The sequence below is a fragment of the Rissa tridactyla genome, chromosome Z, assembly GCF_028500815.1.
Source record: "Rissa tridactyla isolate bRisTri1 chromosome Z, bRisTri1.patW.cur.20221130, whole genome shotgun sequence".
Lineage (NCBI taxonomy): Eukaryota > Metazoa > Chordata > Aves > Charadriiformes > Laridae > Rissa > Rissa tridactyla.
In genome coordinates this window covers 10,892,797-10,916,198 of record NC_071497.1, presented here as the reverse complement: position 1 = coordinate 10,916,198, position 23,402 = coordinate 10,892,797, and the positions used below count along the sequence as shown (strand labels likewise).

The following is a 23,402-nucleotide window of genomic DNA, read 5'->3' as shown; positions in this document are numbered from 1 at the left end:
CATCTGTGCTAGAGAGCAGCAGACAGGGGCTGTAATGATGGTGTTAGTCGGCACCCACGGGAGGCCTGTAAATAGATCTGGACTGGGGCGGCGATGCATGCCTAAATGCAGGCTCTGCGGTCTCTCCCATTTGCCCTTTGGCTGTGTTGCAGCATGTCCTTTTGCAATGTCAATTACAGGCAGCCTCTCGCAGGTGGAGGGAGAAGGCGTGTGTGATCGAGACCAGGGTTTTCCAGCAGGCGCCTGTCTGTATGGTCATCTACAAGCCTGCTGTCATATTCTGTATTGCTAGTACATAACCCGCTGAAATACCAGCTCTCAGCTTGCACACATACGCAGAAATCTGACAACAGCCTCCACCAAAGTGTAAATTTCTGGAAGAGGTGCAAAGTTTCTTGATAGCTGGTAACAATAATACACAATTTCAATCAAGAGAGTTCAAATGGGACTGCTACACATCTCTCAGCAAACCCCCTTTAAACGCAATGATAATAGAAGCGTTTTGACCGAGAGACAAAAAAGAGCAGAACTGCTGTGAATTATGGTGATGTTGTAAAGGAATAGCAATAGGACATTGCTGTCTTCTTAAGCTGCTAGAAAATAGCAACTTATTCTGGTCTCAATCACAGCTCAGGTCTCTAATCCCTTTCATCTCATTACCCTTGCTGAGACAAAGATAAAGCAATTTCAAATTTCAAAACCGATCCCCTGCTGTCAGACTGGGGTGATGCGTTCTCCAGTCTAAAGTGGAACATGCTTTAAGTGGGTCACTCTTTATCCTCAAGACTTTGCTCGCCTTCAAATGCAAAGTCGGGCACCTGTCCCTACCCCTCCGGTGTTGAAAAGAAGCTTCACTGCGTGTGGAGAAGCTTTTGCATCTGTCTGAGAAGGCGAAATCAGAGTGGGATGTCAAAACTCCTTTTTCATTTTGTAGTTATATTTGGAGACCAGCACAGCACATTAAAAGGTCTCTTTGTGTTTATATCTCAGTCCTTTCAACAACGCTGTAATGGAATTGAGAATTTCTATGGAAGTATGGTAAGATGTCTTTCAAAACTGGCATGATTGATGAATGACAAGAGGAAATACAGTTACAGTCAACTGCCATTACAGTTAGATACTCAGTCGTGTAGCGAGTGTTTTTTTTTTTCCTATTGGGAAGGAGTAATGCATAATGCCAGGTTAGGAGGAAGCATTATTGTGTTTTCAAGGTGGAAGAGAACTGACTATTTTTATTCTAATAATTAATAGTAATTCAGCGTGTTCTTCATTAGAGTATTAGCCTTTCTTCTTTCTAGCTTTGTTTCCATACAGAAGAGACATTTCTGGCTTTGAGAAATATACAAGTCCATATACACAGTGTGTAAAGCATAGTATTCCCATTGCATTGCTTTTGTTCAGACTTCAACAGAAAAAAAAATATCACAGAGTACTTTTAAATCTTCCATAAAAGAGTATTAATATAAAAACAGTTTTAAGATCAGTCTGCCCTTGCCAGAAACATTTTAAAATATCTGAGCTACCTTTAATAAATTCTTTTTTTTTTCTTCCTTTCAGTGAACACTAAAACGTATTGGAGATTGTTCTAAACTGAACCAAACAGAGCCTCAGCCTTCGGTATATGTGCTAAGAGATCCAGGTATAACTCCAGTTATTTTTGTGAAGATGTCATTGATTTTAGTGGGTGTTGTACAGTAATTGAAAGGTATATTGTGACCTGGAAAGAGTGAGTTACAGTCTTGCTGTGGCTGGGTGTAGACAGTTGCCTGATCTTAGGCTGCCTGTAAAAAGCCCTGTACCAAACCTGTCAATCTTATTCATGTCAGAACAGTAACTGACTGTAATTTGTTCAGTTCAGGTCCCATCAAAAGAAAAGCAAGATAATGCAAAAGTCCACTTAATTTTGTGTTATGGACACGTGATATCTTGACTTTTTGTTTTGCTTTAAAACAGGAGGAGTGTTTTCTTCTTGTTCAGGTTTGTCACATAAAGAATTAGTTAAGGGGGACAAACTTTTGAACTTAAAAGTCTCTCTTATAAGAGAATGGATCCACAGCTGTCTTCCAGTTCTTCAGAAAGTCTTCTGTGTTCCTCTTCTGTGTCTCTTCTTGGTTTGCTTAGAAAGAAAATCTTCTTACTCTATATCATGAAAGAGATGCAGTGCAACTGGCATAAGGTTGCACTTGTAGTTTAAATATTTTTCCAGGGAAGTAACTAGATTAGCCAAGAAAGAGTGGGATTTTTGATTGACAGTAGTCTTACCCTTTTGTATTTGCAGTTTCTGTAACATGAATTGACAGTTCTAAGCCTCCATGTTTGTGCCTGTATTGTCTTTGAGACACTCATTTTGTCCAAGATGGCCATATAATTTTCAGGAATGTTTATATTGCTAAACTTCAGAACGAGCAATCACAGTAAAAAGGTACTTGAGCATCAGTAAGAAGCAAGGGAAAAGCTACATACTTTGTGGGCCTCCCTAAAGGAGAAATTACTTGTGATGGAGAAAGAGGCCAGCTGGCTTTATGGTACTAGACTGAAATATGGTTTTTCATCTTCCCTTTGGAAACGAAACAACTGTGGAACAGATCACCTCTGCCTGCTCCCTCTCAGGATGGGCCTTAGACAAGAAATCTCCCTAAGGTCTGCTAAGAAATGAATCATTCACAGATGTGAGGTCTGTCCTCGCCTATGCCATAGGAATCCCATTTCGTCACTTCTCCAGCCCGTGATTCCGTCCCCAGCTGCGTGGTGTCCCTTGCAGCTTGGTGGCACTGCCTTGCCTCGAGTGCCACAAGGGGAAAGTACACTCCTGACAACCTCAAAACAGACTCCTTTTGTGCTGGCCCTGTCCCACAGGAAATGTAGTTGCCAGCCACTTGTCCACATGCTCACACCGTGTTGGGTCTCGTCCTCAGGTGTGGGTTCATGCAGGTCAGTGACATTCCTCAGTGGCTGCCCAGGGTAATACTCTGCAGATGTTTCCATCCTGCTTCTGCACTGGGGGACACAGGGATTTTACCCTGGGGTCGCTTCTTGGGCTCAGGTTTAAGCAGAGTAATTCTGAGCCAGGGCTGCTGAAATGGAGAAGGGGAGAAAAGAGCATTTTTTATAGTTGTATACGGTTAAGTTAGTCTTTCATGTTTAACTTCAATAAGAAAAAAAAAAACAAACAAAAACATTTAGGTTATGTTACCTTCATTTTAAGACATGGAGAATCTTATCCCACTGATTTGATTGGAAGCATATTCTAATGAAATATCCCTGGTCAAGTTATAAATTCTTTATGATGCATTTGGGCATAGTACACTGGATCTTGTGAATGGCACTTCCATGGGAATTTCTTGACAGTTGGGAAAAATACCTTTGATAGGGTGGATAAATGATACTATGGCAGGAGGATAACATGCAGCAGAATGATTGTTCTGAGAAAACAAAAAAATTTCGCGTTTTGAAAATGACAAATTTGAATTCATATCCTCTCTGGCGACTCTGCAGGGCAAGCAAACGCAGCCAAGTATGGCATCTGCTGCAGGACTGACAATGCGGCTCTCCCAACCAGGAACTTAATCCGTTTCTTTTATCATGTGTGGATTAGGTGCCTGGTGCTTTTTAATTTTTTATTAATAAGGTGGAATGTAGGGTATTGGTAATGCCCAGAATAAAGCAGTTTAAACAATGCCAGAAGTAAAGCACATTTCCAAGGCAAAAACCCAGCAGAAGACAGAGGTCTGCTAAGTGTAGATTCTTCGTAAGCTGCACAGATGGCCCAGCCTCCCAGCAGCGGCAGGACTGGAACAATACTGTGTCTCCTCACAGTGCAAACAATGATGACAGCCTTCTTCAGCCCTCAGACCAGGCTGAAGAGCAGCCCTGGAGGGACGCCCACTGCAAGCTGGGAGATGTACAGGATGCAATCAGTGCAACACGAACACTTGCATGGCGCAGGTGTAATTAACAGCTTTTATATTTATGGACCTTGCTAATGAACTGTAATGATGAATTGCAGTTCAGCAAATTTCCAGGAACCGATGATGCAGCATTAGCAGGCAAATCTGTAAGACTTCTGATTTGCCGGAGTTGTCTAGCCTTTGTCTGAGGAAGTTAGACTTTGGCAGTGTGCTGTACCCTGTCATCTCTTCGTGATGAATACCCTTTGGGCACTGTGCCAGGATGTAATTATTCAATATGACGAAGTTGAATCCTATCTATCCTGTTTATGCTTCGAAACTCATCCTTTCATTTTATTTTCCCACATGCCGAATGAAATTCAATATGTGTTGTTATTTGAATATAATACTACAGTTCATGGTATTATATTGTACAAAAACATTTGCAGATGATAAGCTCAATGTAGACTGTCTTTGAAATGCTGTAATGGAAACAAAAAGGAGGTCTATTATTACTAATGGGTCTGTGTAGAAAGAAAAAAAACACGTCTCACACCAGTGAACTAACAGGTGACTTAATAGGACCATGATCTGAAACAGGACAGACTAGAATACATTGACTGAAAATCAGCAGTTTCACTAGGTCAATACAATAGCTTAGGGGCAACATGGTTTGCTTTTGCTTTCAATTAGAATGGGGCTTTACATTCTTTACCAATTACAGGATTGCTTTTTTTTTTTTTTTTTTAGAATGCAGAAAGTTGCTGACATTTAAAAACGAACCAGCATAGAGCATGATCTGGATGCACTTTGTGAGACGCTGCGTTCTCTAGCTTCAGCACTGCAATTGTTGGTCACAGTTAATCTGAACTCTTTCGTCTGGTTGCACAATAACTGTTAGTGTGAGTAGGCAGTGTCCTTATCTAGTGCACATTTTGCAAAGATTCATTGTCCTTTCTTTGATGGAGAATACAGCAATATAACTTCCACAGAGCTTGAAGGAACTGAGTTTTGTTCAAATACAGGGGAAGTTACCTGAGAAAAAATTAATCCCAAGTGATTTAACAAATGAGTTGGTATTATGTCTCTTAGTCACTTTCAGCAATACCTTGCTCAATAAGTGGTTCCATCAAGAGATCTCGTGGAGTCCAGTTTTACTCAGGGTGTCACCATCTGGCCATTATCTGCTTAGACATGAGTATTTACGATAATTTAGGAATACAGTGGAATTAGCATTTCACACCTTGGTGCCAGTGTAACATGTCCTGCACTGGCATTTGCCCTTGGTTCAGTAGTTGGACAAGGAGCAAGATGAGTTCTGGTTATGTACTGAGGACAAACATAGAGAAAATGGTGCTGTTCCATGAGTTGGGCAAGTTCCTGATCCAAGTAGAGTGGTAGACTTAACTGCACCAGAGACAGAGGGAGTAGCTGTGTAGAGTGGTGTTTTCTTTGGGGTTGGTTGGGTTTTGGGTGTGGGGGTTCCCCCCCCCCCCACCCCGAAGTTGAGCTTGGCCTTTTTTTTTCAGGCATTTTGGAAATAAGGGAGTCTTTATTTAAAAAATAATTTTAAAATCTGACTGCAATTTAAAGGTGGGTACTATGGAGAATGTATGCTGCATATCTGTGTTTTTTTTCTCAGTATGGTATGAAATTTTTTCAGCTTGAGTGTGAGTTTCTCTTCATGCTGTCACAACTTACCCTTTTAACTTTGGCGGTTGTCACCAGTGTGTCAGATACGCCAGGAGCAGTCACATAAGCAGGGCAAGCAAGGCTGCAAAGGACTCGCTTTCTTTGTTGTTTTTTTTTGGTTTTTTAGCAATGTAACCCCAGTAATGGGTCACAAGAATCCTTGTGCTGCAATAATGTTCTTGACTGCTCTGAATTTTCTACTGAAATAGCTTGGGAAAAAAAAAGCATCTTACTATCCTATAAGAGGTCTGTAGTGAAGAAAAAGAGTTTGATATTCTTTGGTATGCCAAAAAACACACACAGCCACTTGGCTGTACTTCAGTCAGCTTTACGGCAGTTGAGTAGCTGTAGCTGAGTTGCTGTAATGTTCTTCTCCTATTTTTGTCTGAGGGACAACAATGTAGTAGCAAGGTGGGTGTTGGTGTCTTTTCCCAAGGAACAAGCGATAGGAGGAAACGGCCTCAAGTTGCATCAGGGGAGTTTAGATTGGATATTAGGAAAAATTTCTTCACTGAAAGGGTTGTCAAGCATTGGAACAGGCTGCCCAGGGAAGTGGTTGAGTCACCATCCCTGGCGGTATTTAAAAGAGGTGTAGATGTGGCGCTGAGGGACATGGGTTAGTGGTAACTTGGCAGTTTTAGGTTAACGGTTGGACTTGATGATCATAGAATAGAATCACAGAATGTGTTGGGTTGGAAGGGGCCTTTAAGGGTCCAACCCCCCTGTAGTAAGCAGGGACATCTTCAACTAGATCAGGTTGCTCAGAGCCCCATCAAGCCTGGCCTTGAATGTCTCCAGGGATGGGGCCTCCACCACCTCTCTGGGCAACCTGTGCCAGTGTCTCACCACCCTCAGTGTAAAGAACTTCTTCCTAATGCCCAATCTAAACCTACCCTGCTCTAGTTTAAAACCATTGCCCCTCGTCCTGTCGCTACATGCCCTTGCAAACAGCCCCTCCCCATCTTTCCTGTAGGCCCCCTTCAGGTACTGGAAGGGGCTCTAAGGTCTCCCTGGAGCCTTCTCTTCTCCAGGCTCCAGGCTGAACAACCCCAACTCTCTCAGCCTGTCTCCATAGGAGAGGTGCTCCAACCCTCGGATCATCTTCGTGGTCCTTCTGTGGACCCGCTCCAACAATCCACGTCCCTCTTGTGCTGAGGGCTCCAGGGCTGGACACAGTAATGATCTTAAAGGCCTCTTCCAACCAAAACAATTCTGTGATTCTATCTTGCCTGCAGTCAGTCACCCGTCTGTTAGAGCAGTGCTGGGGGCAGGAACATACACAGTCTTCCCAGTGTCCCAGTCTGGTGTATCAAGTGTGTGGAAAGAGCAGGCCTTTGAGAAGATGTGATTGATTGATTTTGAGAGCCTTGACCTCTACTAGCAGAGGTGAAAGCCTTCCACGTTAATTCGCTTCCTCGGCAGCAGCAGGTCTCCATCCATTGCCCATCAGGCAACTCCATGAGGGGGGAGGACGTGAGGCAGGCAGGAGCTCCCAGAGGCTGCTGTGCTGGGGGAGCAGCATAAGCAGGTGTAAGCCTGGAGATACTTGTCTATGGTGTTGGCTGGTTGGGTTATGTTTTATTTGAATGTGTTATAGAAAGTGTGCCAGCTCAACCATTTCCACACAATGCCAAAAAAGTCAGAAAGCAGAGGGCTTACAGTGACAAGAGTGAGCAGTAAATACATGTGTTCAAGAGCTTCTTCATCAAGTGTCAAACATGTAGAGCTGATGGATTATTCATTTTCCTGTGTCAAATGTAGAGCTGTTTTTCTAAATAAATAGCCTCTTCTTCGTATTTTAAGGAAACGTGGAAATCTGAACACTGTGATATTGAGCAGATTCCACTGTCTTTCTTTCATGTGTGGAAAGGACATGTCTCCTCTCAGGAAAGCTGAGTCGTACTGTCTCTCTGCTTGTGGTAACAAAAATGCTTCCAGTGGAGCTGTTAAGAACCCTGTTCCATTAAATCCAACACATTTTATGAGATACGTTGGCATCAGATAAGCTTTTATCATGATACATTTTACAGTTGGTCACTTCTGACTAGCGATCAAGGGAGAAACAAAACCTCTGTGAGTGAAAAGATGATCCTGAACTTCTGGACTTCTGAAAATGGGCTGTTTTAAGAAAATTGTGTCTTGAAAAGATATGCAATTTCCAATGCAGAATGAAAATACAAGTTTACTGGTTTGCCAAGATACAGTATATCCTTTTGGCAGTTCTGTTTCTTGATCTAGTGCATGGATGTTAGAGTATCTGAGCCATCATACCTCTGTTGTGCTGTTCAGAGGGAGGGGCAATCCTGATTTGAGATAGAGAATCTTTTAGTATAGAAAGGATGGGAAATAACAATATGGAACAGTGCTGTAACACAAACATTGTATGCAAATACCATAATGTGAGGAAACTTCCCTGAGTAATTCAAAAGTGAGTGTAAACAGAACAAAAATACATAGAGATCTCAGACTGACAGCTTTTTGTTGAAATTATTAAAATATAAAGCAAAATGCTAACTCAGATAGTATTTTCATGCCCTTTGATATTCACTGCAACTTAAAATTTCCAAAACATCATCCTTGCTAACCTCCCTAGAGATGTGAAAATCCTGCAGCCACTCATAAGAATGAATGGCAAAATTTGCTCGGTTGTACACGTTTTCATATGGGATCATATCTTTTGAGTTCAGTCCCGTGTTACCCAGATGAGGCGTGGTAAGGAGTTGCACATAATTCTGAGTAGCCTGCCTTTACTGTTGTCCCACATCTGAGGTTTGAGCCTTGTAGTGAAGCAGGGAAGAGTGGGTTCTAGCTGTAGAATATCTAAAAAGGTTAATTCATTGTGTTATAAAATTGTTAATTACAGCATTTCCGTGTTTACTGCTGAGTTTCTTGTATTGTGAGCAAGAGGCATTTCTGGGAAGCTCCACACTGCCAGAAGCAGTTCTTTCTGGAAGCACTATGTGTAGGATTGCACTGGATGTGGTTGATACCTTGACCAAGCACAGTCTTATCAGCTGACAGGTATTATCTACAGAGGAAACACCACTGTTGTACGGAATATAGTCCTGTTGTGATAGCTATTTTTCCAGCTGATTTCAGCAGGCTCAGGAAATATCTGTTGTGTAATGACCTGTACAATCAATGGCATCCTTTTCAAAATGTCAGCATCTGTTTCAGACCTGAAAAAAACTTTGTTTGTGTTCTAATTGCAATTGCATAACTAATAGAAAAGAATAGATTTGTTGTTCAGAAATTCCACTTGGAAACAGTGATAAGACTTTTCAAAATGAAGTGGCTTAAGAAAGTGGAAGGCGGCAGCATGTTGCTGTAAAAGCGATTTTCCAGGTATGTGAACATACTTATGCAATTGCTCTGATTTTTATAGAAAACATTACTAAAGATTGATGGACTCCACTGCGTCTAATTCCTGTGTCCAGTGGTTCCTAAGACGGTGAGCTGACTGAAAGCAGAGCTGCCAGAAGTCAAAATTTCTTTTTCTCTTCTCTGTTCTTAAGTTATCCTAATAATTGACTAATATAAACTTGCTTATTGCACCTTCTATATCCTGCCTAGGACAGGAGGGTGGAGGCACTACGTGTCTATAAATGAAGATAGTTATTTGAAAGAATTGCATTCTTGGTTGTCCTTTGGTTGCCTAACAACCACATCTGAATTTTCAGACAGTGACTTAGGATGATAAGTGAATTTTTAGGGTGAAAAATTTTACATCTTCATTGTTCTAAAAAGATACATAGAAAATGTTTATTATGTACTAATGTCCACTTAGTTACAACAGCCAGAAGCAAATCAGTGATAAGAACGCATGGGATGGAATAGCAGCTAGCATATTCATTTTTACAGAAATGTATACCAAAAATCTCAATTTGTTTGAAACCTTTGTAATTTCTCATGAAATAAGAACAAACTAGGAACGACATTAAGTCTGTTTTTATTTTTTCATGGGGATTTTTTTCCAGCCACTGTATTTATTGTATTTTTTACACTGTTACCTTTTCCACTTTACTAGAGAGCTGTCATTTAAGGAAAGAATGCACAATAAAGGCGGAAAAGATGAAACAAACAGTTGACAAGTGAAAGACATTTTTTGCAAAATTGTTTGGTAGAAATTGCCCAAAATGTAAATATCTTTTCCACACCAGCAAAAAATGGCAGGCTGTCAAATTTCAGATGAAAAATGGAGGAAAATTTCCTGAGACCCTGTTCCAAACTCTTTCTTCCCCACCTTTTTCTTTGTTTGGAAAAATTTCTGGACAATACTTGAGCTACGCAAACTGCTAGTCAGAAAGTGGAGATTAGCTAGAACTTTGTACCAAAGCAGGCACAGGGAAAGAAGAGCATTGGGTTCATCCAGTTGCCATCCCCAAACTCAATGTATGAGCATGTGAATATCATGTTTGTTGGAAATAAGTGTAACAAAAGTCCGTGGGAGATCTTATGGAAGGGAAAGGCTGTATTTATTTACAAAACCTCTGAGTAACTTGATTTTACTTGCATTCATTCTCTTACAGTGTTCATTTACTCTTGTTCTCACACCCACATACTTGCAGGCACCAAGATTTCCGTTCCCAAGTCCAGCACCACTTGTGTGCAGCACACAGGACAAGGGCAGACAGTGTCTGACGTTGTGTTATCTCCCTGGGGTCCTTCTGGACTCAAGACAGCACAGTAGGTACGGGACAGGTCTTCCATAATCTTTAGGAGGCTGCATTTGCTATGGAAATGTCCTGTCCATCAGGATTTTTGCTTCCTGTGGCTTCTTTAATCTCAAACAAGGTTGTTGCTTGTTGTCTGTTTTCCCTTGTTTGGAATGTTTGTCTGTTTCTGGGATAGGGCGTTGGAAGGAGATTCTTCAGTTGTTGGAGTAATGGCATAGGCAATATTGCTCTGTCCTATTGACATCTTCTGATGTGGGGATGGAGGTCATTGGTGCTGTGGTTGTGTCAGGGTGCAGCCTTCTGGCCTTTGTGGAAGCAATGTGTTCCCCACTCTTGCTTCTGGAATTCATATCCATTCTTACTTACTATTGGTTATTATTATTATTACTATCCATTCTTCTTATTTCTGTCCATCCAGACACACACGTTTATATTCTTACGTCATTTATACCAACCTTAATGCTTCTGTTACACATCCTGAGATGTTCAGTCTAGCTGGCTGTCCCACAGGTCTGTCAGTACACCAGTTACTGCACTGTTTCTCAAACTTTCCTAAATCAGAGCAATAAGTAGGTTGTTGCCTCCTTCCCTCCCTCCCTCCGACTCACTTCTTTCTCATGGTATAATCCTTTTCCAGGAAGACCTTTACAGAATGTGGTAATTTAACAGAGTGCTATGCCTGGTGCTATGAAAACGTCTACAGCTCTTACTTCTGAAGTATCCACATCTTAATTTATGGGAGTGTGTACTGTGCTTTCAGCTATGTCAGCAGAACACAGAAAAGGTGAATAAATTTAGAAGTAGGCTTCTTTTATTTTTTCTTGTCTAATTTTCATGGTAGCGTAGTGAATTGGGATGTGGGAGGCATGGCTCCTGCTTCCCTTGCTGCTCATCTCCTAATGGGAACTGTTGTTCAAAAATTAAGAATTGTACTTCCTACTACTGTAATTTGGTACATTTCTCAAGGGTCTGTGAGTCTATAAAATTAGGAGAGAAACATTTAACCTGAAACACTTCATCTGATCTATCACTTTTTTGTTTGCTTTTTAATTATGAAGTGGCTTCTTTGTGATGATCCTTGCAAGTTTCTAATCATATGGTGAGGCAGAGCAGTTCTGCAGATTGACCTTTCTGGAGATGTACATTATTTCTGCTTTGGGTATTTTTTTGTTTCAGGGAATTTTTTTCCATTTTAGAAACAAGATTTTATGGATTGGTTTTCTCATTTCCCTAATAAATTGAGTACTTCTGCAAAAATAAAAATCGTAATGCTGACTTTAATAAGTTTTTGGTTGGGTTTTTTGGCATTTTTGGTTAGTTTTTTGTTGGTTTTTTTTAGTTTTATTGCAGGCTAAGTGCTTGCAACGTATGTGGAAGAGCTGATCATAATGGACATTTACATTACTCCCATGAACATACATAACTCCCATGCTGGATTTTATTCTGAAAACTTCCAGAGTGATGAAGCCTCTGTTTTAAATGCACTTGTATGTCTTGCGTGAGAAGGATAATATTACTTAAGGATCTTCCAGAACATCCCCCCTGTACAGAAGTCTTTTGCTGTTTAAAGACTGATCTGAAGTCTGCAATCAGCTGGAGCCTTCACTACGTCCTCATGAGTGTCGGGGACCAGCAATGCAGCAGGCAGGATTTAGCACACTCCCAGCAGAAAAAGCAAGGGGAAGACAGCTGAAACTTGCTCAGTGACACTTGGAATTACTTTGTATTATCAGACTCCTACAGCATGCTGTAAAACTTGGGATAGCAGCTCTTGATCAAAGAAAGCTCATGTTGCTTTTATTAATGCGCGAGAGGGTGTATAAAGTCATACTTTACGCCTGATAATACGTAATCTCTTTGTACCGTTTTTGGCATTGCAGGTGCAGTTGCTCATAAAGCATCACGTCCTGTTTGTTCAGTGCACCGCCGCACACACAGGATAAGCGCAGGTGTCACCCGGCGCATTTTGCAGTTGTGTCACGCAGGTCTGGATTCCATCTGCGGGACAGAGGCCGCGGTGATGCTGCAGTTCACACAGAACGATGAGCCTGTGCCTTTGGCTTCAGTGAGGAACGTGTTGGATGAAAGTGATAATATAAATTGAGAGCAAGTTTTATACTTTGCAGGATTGTGAGACTTTGCCTTTATTTAAAGCTCAGCTAGGGCTGAGCAGACCTCTGGAATGCATTCTCTGCATTTGATACTAGCTCACGGGCTGTCTTCTTCAGGGAAGTCCTTTTGCACTGCCTGAATACACGAGATGCAGAAAACATTGGTACTGACAGACTGAAGTTTGAAAAGTTATTACGTGGTAATGAAAAGAAAGTAGCAGGAAAAAATGCCGCGGCTGATGACAGGCAAATGATCAACTTTTGAAAATGACACTGCAAGAGAATCCTGGATTACTCTTCTTTAATTCTTCATTGTCATGGCAAACATTTAAAAAAACCATCTTGCCTTTTTATAATCAGGACTTTGTGGTGTTTGAAGGACTTCTCAATACAGAAGTTGAGCATAGAAACATGGAGAAAAAAGAGAGCAGAAGTAAAGACCATTCAAGTTATACAAATAAATGTATGGGAGTATGCAGCAGTTCTTAAAAGCAAAACTGTATGCAGCAGTTCTTAAAAGCAAAACTGAAGCCTTATAAGTCGGTTTCTTTAATCTCATTTTGGTTGCTCAGTAGTATCTAACATTATATAGTTCATTAAACAAGTGAACCTCTGTACTGATTTTCCGAAACCTGCTGTAAAATGCACCTTAATAGTCTAATTCCTTTGTTTCTAATTGCTTTTTTGCCCTTTCAGTTACTCCTGAGACTGAGCAAATATTACTAACCTCAAGTAACTTTGTCTCAGTTAGCTTAAATTGGAAAGTCTTACAGCTTTATTCCTGCTAAAATGGTCTTCATTGTTGGTAATCCATCAAAGAAAGATATTATGCCTCTCTGAGACCAGATCAGATAAGCTCTAAGTCCACTGAGTGTAAAGAATCCAGTTGGTTTATGTGTAAATACTTCTCCTTGGAGCATCTAACAAAAATGATAAGGAAAATCAGAGAAAGTGAAAGACTAATAGGTTGCAGTTTCACTTTCAGGAAAGTTTTGCAGTTTTCTCTATTACAGAGAAAACACCGAGTTTTTCTATTACAGAGAAAACTCTGTTTTTAAGATTATTCTTCGATTACGGGTCTGATCTGGTCTAAGGTCTGGCAGCAAAGGTTCTTTCTTAGCTTGGAGGAGGCTGTATTTCATACTGAGGGAGAGAGCTGAAGTGATGCTGAGCTCCTGCAGGTTCCCCTGGCATTGCCTCGGTGCCCGTCTGTTCACACCACATGGCCCAGCATTTGGTTTATGCTGCCTTGGCTAAATGAACTCCTGGGATTTACAGTGTGGCTTCAGAAAACAAGAACCGTATGCGAGATACTGGCTTTAAAGGTTCGCACTTTTTAGTTTTTAAAGTACTAAGCTTGAGGATGTATTTTGCTTATTAGCAAGTCCACTTTTTTTTTTTTTGTCTTCTGGGGGGGGATTTCAGTGCATGCACAAAACCCACAAGTCTGGCTCTTCAGTTCCCTATTGCTGACAGTAAGGATCATAGTAGGTGTTAAAATGGTTGTTACCAGTGGCAGTGCAATGGGAATCTGGGTTCCTTGCAGGGTGGAGTAAGTTATATCACCACGACTGTGAATGTGCCCTCGAGGTGACAGAGTCATGACTTTATGCAATGGAAACCTGCTTAATGCAAAAAAAAAAAAAAGGGGCGGGAATATGCTTAACACAATGGTTATTCACATGAGAAGCGTACTGAGACATCATTTCTCTTACTGCAAACAGCTGAAGTTGGAAAACAATGCAAAGTTTGGCTGTTACTGAATCTGATGGTAATTTGGCTTTGAGTGTAACTAAGGTAGAATTAGGCCTAATGTATTGTTAAGTTTTGAGTCCTAAAAAATCACAAGAATTCTAGGACGGATAGGCTGTCACATACGTAGATGTGTTTCCTGCCAGTTTATCATCAGAAATGGGCAGCAACTGCTTTTAAAGGGTTTCTGGTTTCCAGTGTTGGCGAGCATTTTCCAAAACATGAGTGTAACGGAGGTTATCAGTCTCCTTGACTCAAAAATCTGAAATCAGGATGCCACTAACTGCAGGACTGAAAAATGAGGGAAACAACCTTATCCCCAGCTCCTGGGGACTGAGCTGGGTTTTGGCTGGTCGGTAACCATTTCTGCAAGGCAGGGGCAGTCGCCTCAGGTCCTGCCTCTCTCAAAGAGGGTGGGTGGGCGCAGGGCACTGGGCTTTCATTATTTCTTTCTGTACATGCAGAATCTAGGGTCTGCATGTAGGGGGGCAGGGTGCTGCCTTGCTTATTCAGTCTGAAGAAAATGAGGAAGGATGAACGGATGGAGGGATGGGAGGAAGTGAGACGGGGAGGGAGGAAAAGCCAGAAAAGAGGGAGGCAGCGTGTTTTCAACTGAGACAGGAATAATGTCAATAGGAATAAATATAAGATCTTTCTATCAATGCAAAGAGTATTTAGAAAGACCAGGATGCATGACACGTGTGGAGGTTTTTTCTTTGTTTTGGCTTTGTTTGTTTTTGTTGAAGCATTTCACTTGCTGGCAGTTACAAATCAAATTCTCCAAGGAGAGCTGTAACAGGAGTAGAACAAGCAGAGAATTAAAACCTGGTCCCAGAGGTATATAACCTCCATTTCACTCGTCAGGGAATTGCAAGGGGGAACACGCTATGCTTGGGGAAAGGTGAGTCGTTTTCTGTTTGCCATGACGCACAGCAGCTGAAAAAAGTACTCTTTTTCACTGACTTCTGAGGCAAGGCAATACGTTTACAAATACCGCCCAGAAGAACCTCTCCATTACCCAAAACTACCTTTGCAGAACAACTTACCGTTTTAGAAAGCGATCCTAGGGTTTATTTGTTTTTATTTTAACAGACCTCCCTCTGCTTCCTAGAACCGAAGTGAATAGGAATCATAAAATATTCATGCTAAATATAGACAGAAGGCACATTCACCAACCCAACTAAAGGTTTACTGAACTTGTGCTTATTATTGAGAACCTGTGAAGTCCTAAATATTTAAACTGAAAGAGATTAAGGGAAGTGTGAAAAAATTGCTTTTTGGCGTACTCGGAAAACCCTGTTGATCTACAGAGAACATGCTTAAACCCTCAAGAGGAAAGTGGGAGAAAACGGAGAGAGAGAAAAAATATATTTGTATGTCTAATTTTGCATTTTGAATGTTAGAGCTTGTTCAAAGGTTTTTGTTGCGTTTTTGTTGTGGGGTGGTGTTTTGTTTTGTTTTGTTTTTTGGCTAATTAAAAAGGCTTTTGCCCATAGTAAATCTACAAAATGTTCAAGCTGAAAATGAAAATGATTGTTTTGAAAATTAATACTTAGAGGGGTTTGAGTTCCTTCTACCTCTGACTTCTTCCCTCTCTTCTTTTCTCTGACAAGCACACACAAAACATGCTCTCTGGCAGCTCCAGATAGTAAAAAGAGTTTTAAAAGCCCAAATAGCTTTCTGTTGAAAAGTTCTGTTTTCAAAAAGAATGCTTTTGCAGAGTTAAATTCTTCCTAACTTTAATGGCACTGTGTAATTCAGTATGTTCTCTACTGTTTCACCTGATCTACTTTTAGATGAGGTTTCCTCATGGCCCTTGGGAGAACATTTCACAGGCTGAGTAAGAATGCGTGTAAGTGTACAAGCCTACACTTACACGTATTCTGTGCCTGCACCTAAAAAGACCAAAAAAAAGAAAGAATGCAAAGAAAATGTAGCTGCTGCAAGTTTGAGATTGACAACAAGTTGGTTTCTGACACCTTTTTTGTTTCACTGCCAGTGTAGGAGGCAACTGGCTGTTCAAACATCACTATTTAGCTCATCACCTCAAGGAACAGAGTGTTCAGCCTGAGAAGTCTCTTTGGTATAGGCCGGTGAAGGCTATGAAGTGACACACTCATTTCTGTGTGCCTTTTGTTTCTGTCGGCTTAGAAAATAGCACTTTTTTAAAACCATTTTAAGCTCATTCAGACTGAAGGTGAAGCAAAGGCATCTGTCCTGTTCCCTGAAACTTCTACTGATTTTAACTATGTCATTTTCCCATCACACCATAGGTTTCTTGGTCTGTGTGTAAACGAAAGATAATTTTATAAGATTGTCTGGGTAATGGGACTCATTTTCCATCTTTTGTTCTACTGCAGTATCGTACTAGCGAGTTGGGCTGGCATTTGCCTCCACAGCTCTGCTCCCAGTTAGACCTTTGTGATTCTAGTCATAACTGGAGGACAGCAGGTTTTGTTAGTCAGATGCCGTTTTGGTAAATGCGGATGAGAGAATGCAGGCATTTGATTAGTATGGAGATAAACAGCATTAATAGTCATGTTTCACTCCAGTGGTTTTAAATCAGCTAGGCAGCCTGTTCTTGGCAGCTCATATCCTGAGCTGTCTTCTGCCGTGTCTCAAAACAAAATGCCACTTGTGAAAGTGATGTTAAAACAGCCGTTCTTCTATGCATGCACCAGCACCGAACTTGTGTGTGGGGCTGGTCAAAACAGCTGAGCTCCAACAAAAACATTTCTGATTGCACTGCTATGCCCGAAAACCAAAAAGCCTTCCCGGGTTGTATCCACTGAAAGACAGGCAGAGAACTATTACCATTGTGAAGGAAATGCAAGCATTTCCATGCTTCTTGCCTCCAAGGGCCATGCATGTAACATCTTGTGTTGATGACAGGGTTATACAAAATGGGTGTGCAGAATTGTACTCCATGCTTGTCTTAAAGCCTGTGCTCCCAGAGTCCAGAGGTTACGTTATCCCCGTCTCTCTCTCTCGCTTTTTATTTGTCCTGTGCACAACGCTTTCAAAGAAAAGCTTTATGATAGGAAGATGTGCATTCCAAAAGCTCAACAAACAGGAAAAGATTAATCAAAGAGTGTTAAATTAAGAATAATAATTTTCAAGTAAATACTGTAAATTATGAGCATTTTTCTCATGATTTTAGAATTCTCACATGTAGTTTGTCATTTCTTACTGAAGAGCCCTTGAAAGTGCATCCAGCTTGCTTTGACCCTTTTCAAAGTTGTTCTCAAATATTTTGATTATGGATAATCATGTGGTTTCTTGACTTAGGAACAAAATCAATAACAACAGCAACTAAAGCAAAAAATGGTGTGGAAACATAAAATCATTTTGGTTGAAAGAGATCTTTAAAATCATCAAGTCCAGCCATTAGCCCAACGCTGCCAAGTTATCACTAAACCATGTCCCTGAGCATCACATCTACACACCTTTTAAGTACCTCCAGGGATGGTGACTCGACCACTTCCCTGGGCAGCCTGTTCCAGTGCTTGACAACCCTTTCAGTGAAGAAATTTTTACTTATATCCAACCTAAACCTCCCCTGTCCCAACCTGAGGCCATTTCCTCTTGTCCTATCACTTGATACTTGGGAAAAGAGACCAACGCCCCCCTCGCTACACCCTCCTTTCAGGTAGTTGTAGAGAGCAATAAGGTCTCCCCTCAGCCTCTTTTCTGCATTAATTGATGAAGATATTGAACAGCAGCGGTCCCAGTAGGGCCCCTGAGGGACACCACTTCTCAATGATCTCCATCTGGACATTGATCTGTTGACCAATACCCTCTGGATGCGACTGTCCAACCAATTCACTGTCCACCAAGCACTCCATCCATCAAATCCATATCTCTCCAATTTAGAGAGAAGGATGTTGTGGGGGACTGTGTCAAAGGCCTTACAGGGCTCCAGATAGATGATATCCATATCTCTTCCCTTTTCCACTGATGTAGTCACTCCATCAGAGAAGGCAACTAGGTTAGTCCGGCAGGACTTGCCCTTGGTGAAGCCGTGTTGGCTGTCTGGAATCCCCTCCCTGTCCTCCATGTGCCTTAGCATAGCTTCTAGGAAGATCTTTTCCATGATCTTCCCAGGCACAGAGGTGAGGCTGACAGGTTAGTAGTTCCCAGGATCCTCCTTTCTGCCCTTTTTAAAGATGTGTACAATGTTTCCCTTTTTCCAGTCACTAGGGACTTCACCTGACTGCTGTGACTTTTCAAATATCATGGAGAGTGGCTTGGCAACTACATCAGCCAATTCCCTCAGGACTCTGGGGTGCATCTCATCAGGTCCCATAGATTTCTGTAAGTTCAGGTTCCTCAGGTGGTCTCGAACCTGATCTTCTCTTACAGTGGGAGGGACTTCGCTCCCCCGTCCCTGCCTTGTGGTCCATCCAGTCCAGAGGTGTGGGAAAAGAGGTTGCCAGAGAAGACCGAGGCAAAGAAGTTGTTGAGAACCTCATCCTTCTCCTCATCTGTTATTACCAGTTTGCCAGTCTTGCTCATCGGGGGGGTATGCTTTCTTTGATCTTCCTTTTCTGGCTGACATACCTGTAGAAGCCCTTCTTATTATTCTTTGCATTCCTTCCCAGTTCAGCTCCAGCTGTGCATTGGTCTACCTGACCCCATCCCTACACAACCGGGCAGTGTCCCTATACTCTTCCCAGGATACCTGTCCCTGCTTCCACTGCCTGTGCATTTCCTTCTTGCCCTTTTATTTGACCAGCAGGTCTTGACTTAGCCATGCTGATCTCTTGCCTTCTTTTCCGGATTTCTCACACCTGGGCCTTGAGCACTCTTGCTCTAAGGAAAGCATCCTTCAAGATCTCTCAGCTCTGTTCTGCTGCTCTGTTCTCTTGTCCCTGACAGCAGTTTACCAGGGTGTCCTTATTGACTAATATACATATGACTCCTTGAAGAGCTAAAAGTTTGCTTTCCTGAAATTCAGGGTCCTGACTTTACTCTTCCCCTGACCCATGTCCCTCAGGACCACAAACTCCAGTGCATGATCACTGCAGCCCAGGCTGCCTCCAGTCTTGATGTTAGCAATTAGCTCACTTGCATTGGTGACCATCAGGTCCAGTATCACATCTCCTCTGGTGAGGCTGTCTATTACCTGGCTTAAGAAGTTATCCTCAGTGCACTCCGGGAGTCTCCTGGATTGCCTGCAGCTCGCCATGCTACTTTTCCAGCAGTGTTGGGGTGGTTGAAGTCCCGCAGCAGGACAAGAACCTGCAAGTGCAATGCCTCCTGTAGCTGGAGTAAGAAGGCTTCATCAATAGGCTCCCCTTGATCGGGCGTCCTGCAGTAGACACCAACCACAAGGTTCCCTTTGTTGCCTTGGTCTCTAATTCTTACCCAAAGGCTTTCAGCCTGCTCATGGCTGTTCTTCAGAGACAGCTCTTCATACTCTATCCATTTCTTGACGTAGAGGGCAATACTTCCACCCATCCTTCCTCGCCTGTCCGTTCTGACAGCCTGTAACCATCAATAGCCACACTCCAGTCATGGGATTTGTCCCACTAGGTTTCAGTATTGGCAACTGTGTCTTTTCATACCTCTCCAAACACAGACAAATACTTGCCCTTTCGTTATTGGTCTGCAATTTCACATTACATCTGAATTTATTCTATGTGTCATGTTTCTCCTTTGTTCCCTTGTAATGCCGATAAACTGGGCTGCATTGCTTTAATGTCCCAGGACTGTTCCTGGGTTATTTACAGCCATGGCACCTCCAATATCACCCTGTGCCTCTGATGTCAAAGTCTCTTCTGTCATTCTGCAACTGTACTACTCTGTGCTGCGATTTTATTCCAGGTTCATAGATAATTTCCTCTACACAAAAAAGTTCCATGTTAACATGGACTTAGTCGCAGAAATATACCAAAAGTATTGTAGTAACAGGCATTGCACCATCCAACTGTGCAAAGGGGAGCTAAAGAGGATTGGGGGAACAGTTACCTGGTTGTCACCTGCTGAGACAGCTATGCAAGATAAATCAAAGCTCCAGGCTGGCCAAGACAAAGCTGGGCTACACTGGAGGCCTTGCAGAGTTCGTAAAAATCCTGTGGCCTGTCACTAGTTATGGCAATATCACATTTACTGTCTACACTTCCCCCTTTGCTTCTGTAATTGTACCTCTTTGAATTTATTCTTCAAGCTGCCTGTTATCTTTATAGTTCTGTGTTCACTGAATTCCTCCTAAGCTTGTGGATTTAGTGAAAATTTGTGTCGATGAGTTACATGCATCTCAGGACTTTATTAGTACTGTGTATCCTTTCACTCAGTTTAATGGGAGAGCTCTTTCTCTGCAGTGGGCCATTGACTAAGACAACTTTGCATCATGTTGTTAATGAGCATATTAAACAGCATGGGTCTGGTGTGAGTCGGCCGGGGACCCAATTATCAGGGTGGCTGCTGAGTCCTGTTGTGTCTCTGGGGCTCTGCTTGGCTGGCAACGGTGAATGGGGTTTAGACCTACTTTTCTTTTGTAACCTTTAGGAGTGGATGACAGTTTGGATCTTTCACCTCATTACTTTTTTTTCCACCATTTCAACCTTCTTAGAAGTCTTGGGCAAAGTTCTTGAATTTCACAGTCTTCCTGTTTTCCTTGTCTGGGTATTTTATGTCTCCAGATATGTTCTTCACCCTCTTGGCAGCTTATCCATTCTGTTCCAGTTAAACCATGCTTGCAGTGCTGTGTGGCAAATAATGCATGCCTTTCTTTTTAACCCGTCTGTTGTTTTTTCTGGCGCTTTCCCTATCTGCCTCTCTCTTCCCTCCACTTACTTACATTCATACTTTCCTCATAGAAATGTTAATATTACTGTTGTGACACTCTGACTTTTCTGAAAATGTTGCATGCTGACAAGGCTTTTACTTGCCCTGGATCCACGTAGAGATTACGTTAGTGTCAGAAGAATCAAACTGACCCAGGTGTTCAACATAACTTTGTTAAATCTGTTAGTCTGTGTGTTAACCCAGAGTTTACTCACACTTCAGCTGCAAGACTCACTTCTGTCTTCAGTAAAAATCTGCAGTTGGTTCCTGTGCTGCCCTGAGCACCCGTAATTGGATTTGAGTTGGTGATAGTGAAGAGGTGTGACTGTCTTTTAGCAGTCACATGAATGTTTGGAAAAAGCTTCTAAAAATTAAATTGGTTTCGGATTATTTTGGTGGATTACCTGGGCTGGCAACAATCTGCTAGATTATTCCAGGGAAAACAAAGTATTCAGAGAAACCCAGACTTCTGTTGATTAGGATTTATTCCAATCCCCCTTGTGCATACTTATCCTTGACAAGCAAATTCAACTTCACTGGCAGAAACATAGCTATGGCAATATAGAGGGCTTTATTTTTATACCCTGTGTGACCTTTCTGGCACGTTCGTTATCAGTAAGAGTTCACTTTCATTGACAGTGACCATATGGATGGTACCACGAAGGACAATTGACACATGGCTTATCCTGAAGTTTTGCATACCGTTGGTGTCTGGCTGGTTCGCTCTGCAAACTTCAGAAGCTGAGGGTTTTTTCAAAGGAACACGTCCTGCTGGTATCACTTGTGTTGATTTTTAATGATGTTTTCACATGAGAATGCTGAGCTAAGATTGTCTAAGGTCTGTGAGGAGCCCCTCTAAAACAGTGATATATAAGCAAATGTTTTATTCTTATGTCTTGCTTTCTAGACAGGGTAGGGCTTCCTTCAAGAAGAGTCCTGGACAGAGAGATATATAAATCAAGTTGCTTTTTCCTATCTCTTATAAAACCTTGCCTGATGATAGAGAACATGCTAGCTTAAGATGGGAATTAATTTTATTCCTCTGACAGCAATGTCTTGATAAAAAGCAAACGTGAAATCTCTCCCAGCTGAAGTCACTGGCAGGCCCTGGCAGCGGCCAGGCTGTCCCAGGATTGATGCAAAATTTGCGGAATTCCTTCTTAACATATCTTAATGTTTTCTAGTTTTCTGTAAGTCCAGCTGTGTCCACAAATCAGCACTGGAAGGGACAGATCATTTGAAAACGCAGCGTCAAGTGTTAGATTTGGACAGTGAATCTGCAGGTGGTTTATAATGACTGGGAGGCTGTTTTGCATTGTAATTTATGTGGATACTGCCATTGTGAAAACGGGAGACAGAAAGGGCTGGTAGCCCTTTTCAGTTGTTTATTTCTCTGTGTACCCACTGGCAGTTAAAGAGATGCCTGATCGCTTAAGTTAAAAGATGGGAAACGGACATTAGCTCCTGCATGTTAGCAGCCATTGCTCTGGTGCTGTATGTTTGGTATCATTGCCTAAATGTAGTGGTTGCAAGTGTGCTGAAATCTTTCCAAAGCTTTCTGTGCTAGAAATTTGTGATGTATTAGCTCTGATACTTCACACAACTTTTCTTTCTCAAGATTCCATCCTGCTACTTGTTGTTATCGCCAGCACATTAAACACTTCCATTGCTTTGTTAGGGAAGGCACGTTGTTGTTTTGCATCTTGGGACTTCAGTATCTCTTTGCAAACAGGTCTTGAAATGAAAAGATCTTTTTGAAAGTAACTCTCAAGAGAACAATGCTGTAAAGTAATTTATATTTCCAAAATACTTGAAAAGCACTATCATATGTTCCTGATTGTTTGGGGAAGCTGGCTATGTTTAGCTGTCACAGTCGTTCTCTTACGAGCAAATACCTCCCGTTGTGATAATTGTTGTATTGCTTATCTTGGGACCCTTTTATGCCAATCATTATTATTGTGAGCTTTGCTCCGCGGGACCAAACTCATTATAGTGGATCTCCTCCTCCCCACTGTCATCCATCTCTCTGTCAATTTCCTGCTGTTTTTTTCCTTTGTGCCAGGATGAGCAGGGAGGTGGGGTTTGGAGACATTCCAGTTTTGTCAGTAGGAGCAGGTGAAAACGTTCAGCCACTGCACGCAAGGAGAGGTCCTCTGGGTCCACTTCGTACTCGTCAGCACTGAGAGAGTGGTTGCACACTCATTAATGCCAGATCAGCGGATCGCCAAGCGGCGGTAAATTCATCTGGGTGAGGCGGTGGGCCTGCGACTGCGGTTCTGCTGAATTCGCTGAATGCACAATCTGGCTTTTCTGGGGCATTTTAGCAGCTGTAAGAGGACGGGCAATACTTGATTCAGGACACGGCCTGCAATTGTCGTTAACCAGTGATCTTCCTTTTAATAATTCTCAGTTACAGCTGTGCTTAGTACCTGAACAATGCATGGAGACACACAGCTCTGGTGCCCTTGATCCAAGTATTGGGAGACTGAAAGCTG

The 23,402-nt window shown here is 42.0% G+C and overlaps 1 protein-coding gene across 3 annotated transcripts in view; it reads left to right on the top strand.

Moving 5' to 3' along the window:
- PLPPR1 (phospholipid phosphatase related 1) overlaps positions 1-23,402 on the top strand; it is a 137,094-nt gene that overhangs the window by 25,945 nt on the left and 87,747 nt on the right. Inside the window, exon 2 of one of the 3 annotated variants that reach the window (XM_054186303.1) lies at positions 1,558-1,639. The exons of 1 other annotated variant lie outside the window; for it this stretch is intronic. The gene's annotated coding sequence lies outside the window, so the exon portion shown is untranslated. Of the gene's footprint in view, positions 1-1,557; positions 1,640-4,662; positions 4,790-23,402 lie in introns of those variants that run through there. One more of the 3 variants, XM_054186305.1, reaches the window with a different exon arrangement.